Source organism: Pangasianodon hypophthalmus, chromosome 2, assembly GCF_027358585.1.
Source record: "Pangasianodon hypophthalmus isolate fPanHyp1 chromosome 2, fPanHyp1.pri, whole genome shotgun sequence".
Classification (NCBI taxonomy): Eukaryota; Metazoa; Chordata; class Actinopteri; order Siluriformes; family Pangasiidae; genus Pangasianodon; species Pangasianodon hypophthalmus.
Genome location: NC_069711.1, coordinates 4,561,365 through 4,567,571, shown reverse-complemented (window position 1 = coordinate 4,567,571; position 6,207 = coordinate 4,561,365).

Sequence of the window (6,207 nt, the reverse complement as noted above, 5' to 3'; positions counted from 1 at the left end):
GCATACTGTCATATATTAATATATTGATATTGATATGAAACACTTCAGGCTTACTAGACATTGCCACTTATATCCCAAAGCGACATACTGTTTCTGTACTTAAAGTATCACACATTCCTGTATGTGTTCAATTATAGTTGTTTATCATTACCAATAAATTTGAACTTCCATACCTTTTTTATTTTGTCTGCCAGCATGTAGTCTGCAGCCGTGGACAAGGTTTAAGCCATGTTTTATGATGGTTAGCTAAACAGGTCAGCAGGACATATGGCAAGTTTTCAAAGCCATTATTAGTCAGATGATATGATGTTCTATGGGTAAAACAGGAGTAAAATAGAAAGTTAAAGTTCATGGATGAACTTTGATGTTGGCTTGATAAAGTCCACTAAACATTCTAAAAGAGTTAAACGACATTATAATGTTTTGTTTTCACTGATTTCATAATGTAAAAGAATTTAACAGTTAAGAGTGCAAAGGTTAAAAGTCTAAAAGGTTATAAGACTCAAGATTATGGAGAACAGTATATTGGCTCTGTCAAGCCAACGTAATGAGATGTAATAGAAATTGGATAACAATAGTTTTGTGCATTGTGCAATGTCTAATAACTAACTAACTAACATTCCTAAAGAGAATGCAGAGTAATTTTGTAGCTTACACAAGTTCTTAGTGTTGCTAATATTTAAATACGGCATTGCCAGGCAGTTGCCATTGTATCGCAGCTGGTAGGGTGTTTCAGCTCAATCAGATTTGTGGTACCTGACTTACAGGTATTTGAACTTTACCCACCCCAGGGGGTGCCCACACCCCTACCTTAGCAGATAGCCTCATAATCTAGTCCTGAACATGTCTTTCAATTTTTGCGGAAATCCATCTACTACATGAGTAAAGTAAGCCCCACCTTGCGATGACTGATTGGTAGGATCCATTTTTTAAAAGAAATATTAGCCTTTTTTTATTAATTATTGACAAACCAACAGTTAGGAGTAATTTGACACTACAGTTTTTAAGATATGCCAAAAATCCTGGGAATAATTTGCAAAAGTTTGGTTTGTGTCAAATATAAGTTTAAGTCAAATTATCAGACATTTGTGTGGGCGGGGCTAAATGCTCCACAAGGTCAATATTTGTGGAATAAGCCGATGAATCAGGACAAAAACAGAATCTTCACTATATACCTTATTTTACATGACTGTTTGAATGAGTTACTGTTCGAATGAGTTAGGCCCCGGCCCATTAGAATTGATTGGCAGGTGGTGGCCATATTGTTCATAAATCTCAACGTTTTTGACAAGTATAAAGCAGGAAACTCTCCTGAGCCATCTGACACCAATTTGGACAAAAAATCCTAGGTTTAGTTACCAAATCTAGGGTTTGCTTGACTGCCATTTCAAATTTCACAACTAATGTAAAATTGTAATTAGTGTAAGTATGTATACCAATGTATTAGTCAAACATCCACAGTAGGAAAAGTCCATTGTTTATGAACATGAAATATGGTTTGGTTAAGACAATTGTTCTCGTCATTTATGTCCTCAACCTTAATGAATTGGCTTTGTCTTGGATGGGTAGATAGTACCCTATGGCTATGTTGGCATGAGTGAAGCATGCCAGTTTGACTCTGGGCTCTCCCTTTTGACTGTTCTCTCCAAATATTGAGACTAATCAGTTCAGGGAAGTCTGAATAAAGCAAGCATGGGGGCAGCTCTTTCATTCTTCATTCAACAACCAATTTATCCTGGTAAGGGTCATGGTGGATCCAGAGTCTGTCCCACGAACACTGGGCCAGAGGTGAGAAAACACCCAAGATGGAATGCTAGTCCACCTCAGGGTGCCATATATTTGAACATAAGGGCAAACACCTATTGCAATGTATCCACACAGACACAGAGAGAACATGCAATCTCTGCACAACCACTGAGGACAGATCCACACAAAGTCAACAAGTCATCAAGCATTTGTCTTACAGTCTGTATGCGAGATATGAAATGAAAATGCCTAAATAAGAATGTTGGAAGTACAATAAAGACTCAAATGACCCAGGATTTGTTTCTTGAAATTTTATATTCTAACACTCCATTTTCCAAAACTGTGACATCTGAAATTTATTTCCTTTTAAAGGTCATAGCAGATTAAATCCTGTCTGTGCCTGAATTTGACGGCTTTTCCAACAGACGAGAGAGAGAAGCGATGGCTCAAGAGAGGGAAAAAGAAAGAAATGAAGAGAAAACAGAACACGTGAAGTGGAGACCTCAAACTGTTCTTTTGGTATTTTCCTGCTGGCAGCATTATCACATGCGCTGAGTAATGGGGCATTTATGGAAATATTTCTCAGACCCTCTCTCTTTTTTCATGTTGAATGATGACATCTTTTAGAGTACATATAAACACCAACTGGTTTTGCTAATTACAAACGATAACAGAGCTGATGCACCTTTCTGTGGCATTTTAGTCTGCACAGAGTTTTAGATATTTAACTCAATTATCAACCACAGTGATGGGACTTTTCCTCACAGAAAAAAACATCACATGTTCTGTGATAATGTTAAGCATGCTGAGAGAGGACAAACAGTGCTGTTCATATATACTATATGGCGAAAAGTATGTGGAAACCTGACAATCACACCCATATGCTTTTTGAACATCCTATTCCAGACTCTGTTCCTCAGTGTTCAGTGAGGTTGAGGTCAGGGCTCTGTGCAGGACACCCGAGTTCTTCCACACCAATCTTGGCAAACCATGTCTTTATGGATCTTGCTTTGGGGGCATTGTCATGCCAGAACAGGTTGATAGGAACAGGTTGTGTGCCTTAACCTTTGTGGCAATAATTTGTGGAAGGTCAACATATGAGTGTGACGGTCAGGTTTCCACATACGTTTGGCCATACAGCGTAGGCACTTTATATTAAATTAAGTGTGCAATATTATATGCAATTATAAATGGCTCCCCTTACCATTCATAGACCTACCAAGACACACACACACACACGCACGCAGGCACACACATACATATGCAAGCAAGAACAAGCAGGTATACTAGTTTGGTCTTACAATTTTCAAGCAATGCTGAAAGAAAAAATTCAGAAGGAAACATAACCTCTTTTTCCTACTGAAGGCACCCAACCTCTCATATCTAAAAATGATAACATATTTGTGCCATTCTCTCCTCTGCCTTAGTTTACATCAGTATGCAGCAATAAGGGATGACACCCAGTTATTCACATACAATACATACAGCACATGGCAGATAGCTCAGTTGTTATTTCATCAGGCAAAAACAAGCAACCTGCAATCATGGTAATAAATGTGTCACTGTGAACTCTTGTAAACATACACCTTTCATTATACAGATTTGATTGTTTTTTGTCTGTCAGCTATTTCACTGAGAAGATCACATGTTTAAATAATTTATTGGTTTTCTGTTATATGCTGGATGAGGGAGCATACCCAGGAGCACCCTGTAAAATTATGGAATGCACCTCAGTGAAAGACACCTCAGTCCAAATGCACACATTGTACTGTCCCAGCAGCAATATTATTATATCGATTTAATAGTAACCTGTAATTGGGTTTAATGCTAACCCAAATTCACCCATAATTTCTAAATTCTGTATTGCGTGGGGGCTTGTGCACATTATGTGTAGCACATGCAGATAGGCTCTTTACAAACTTTATGTATACACTAAAAATTCTTGGATTCTTATGTATTGTAGCCTCGATACATAAATACTACAATAATAAAATAACAGTACACCAATACCTTCCCATGGCATTTGCTGATAGAATGTCAGCTGTTTTGTCTGCCCTCTGTCTGTCTAACCCTAACTAAGAAATCAAATGAAACAGGGCAGGGTTCAATCTGACCTTCAACAGTTAAATTGGCAGCAACCTTCAAATTTTGTTTCACAAATATATTAGCTGGAGTATTAGTTGGCTCACTGTTTATTGCAATATTAAAAATCTAGAGATCATCTACAAACCAAAACCATGTAAATGTATGAGGTATCACTATCCAGACAATTAAACAACAGCATGTGTTGTGATACATTTGGGTTTTGACTGACTGGAAAATAGGAACCTAATGGAGAATTACTGTTTACTACCATTTAAACTTGTTTGTGTTACAGTTATCAGTAATTATGTTTAAATATAGAAATACAATTAAAAGTGTATCCTGTGTTCAATATGTATAGCTCAAAGAGTTCTTGCATAATGATCAAATACATGAAATGTGATCTGCTTGAAGACAGATACCTGTATTTTTGCATGACCTTGCCTTCAAGGTAGTGGGAAAGTAGGAAAGATACAAAGATATGCTACTACTTAAATAAGCAGTAATATGAGTAGGACATATAAGGGCCAAATTTCCACAGATTCAGCAGATCATTGTCAGATTTGCTGAGAGAGAATAGAACATCTCTGGACCGTGAAGAGTGGGAAAAAACATGTGTTTACAACAGGATAGCCTCCACCATTCATACACTTTATGGCCAAAAACTTGTGGACATCTGACCATCACACCCATATGTGGACCTTCCCCAAACTGTTGCCACAAAGTTGGAAGCACACAATTGTATAGGATGTCATTGCAGGCTATAGCATTACAATTTCCCTTCACTGGAATTAAGGATCCTAGCCTATACCTGTTACAGCATGACAGTGAATGAATTTAAGGTCCCTTCACAGAGTCCTGCCCTTTTGAACAACTTTAGGATTTGTGCCGACTGTGTCCTAGGGTTGCTTGCCCGACATTAGTGCCTGACCTCACTAATGATCTTGTGACTGAATGGGCAAATCCCCACAGGAACATTCAAAAATCTAGTGGAAAGCCTTCCCAGAAGAGTGGAGGTTATAACAACAAAGGGGGGAATAAATGGGATGTTCAAAAAATCACATGATGGTCATGGTGTTCACAAACTTTTATCCATATAGTGTATGTTGTTGTAATGTTGTGTAAAGCCATGTTTGCTCATATATACTGTAAGCACTAACATGTGATGCTATAAAATGTTTTCCTATAGTGTGCTTTCTCAGCTAGCCGCTTGCTCTGGGCCAAATTGTGATTGGTACTGACATGACAAGGTCACATTTAACATGGTCAAATGAATTACCTGCAATTGATTGCTTATGAAAAAGCACCTCCCAGAGCGGTGAAGGAGGCGAACCGGTGCTATGGTAGGTTCCAACAGGTTGGCTCTAGGAGCCTGTGGCAGGGACTGAGAACAATAACGGACTATAAAACTCCATCCTCTAGAATGGTGAATGCAGACACTTCTCGGAAAGACGAGCTGAACACTTTTTACAATCACTTTGAGACTGCAGCTAACATCGCTAACAGCGCCAGCAATGCTCACAGTGCTAACAGTGCTAGTGGCAGTATGCATGCGGGGACTGTCAGAGTATGAAGCGATTTCATCATCTCTGAGCCTGACGTGAGGAAGTCTTTCAGGAGAGTTAATGCCAGGAAGGCAGCATGACCAAACGGCATCTCAGGTTGGGTCCTTAGAGCCTGCATTAACCAGCTAGCACCAGTGTTCACAGAGATATTCAACCTCTCCCTGACACTGTAGGTAATGCATACATGCTGAAATTATGTTAAAATGCTGTTTGCTAACTACAGTTCAGCATTTAAGACTATAATTCCCTCCAAACTCAACACCAAGTTGGAGGACCTGGGACTTAGCCTGTCCCTGTGCCAGTGGATCTCCAACTTCCTGACAGACAGACCGCAAACAGTACGGGTGGTCAGACATGTCTCACCCTCCCTCACCCTCAGCAGTGGGGTCCCCCAGGGTTGTGCCCTGAGCCCTCTGCCATACTCATTGTGCGCTTATGACTATGTGGCCACTTCCAACTCCACAACCACTGTCAAGTTTCCTGACGACACTGTGTAATAACGGCAGGAAGACCTACCTAGAGGAGATTAAAAGCCTGGAGAAATGGTGCCAGGAAAACAACCTCCTGAACGTCAGCAAGACAAAGGAGTTGATAGTGGACTTCAGCATGAAGCAGGAGAGGAGCTACCACCCCCTTAAGATCAATGGGACCCCAGTGGAGAGAGTGGACAGTTTACGATACCTTGGTGTTCACATCATGCAGGACCGATCATGGTCTTGTCACATTAACACCCTGGTCTTTACCACCTTAGATGCTTAATGGACTTTAAACTGCCCTCTAAGGTGCTAAGGAACTTTTACACCTGCACCATTAA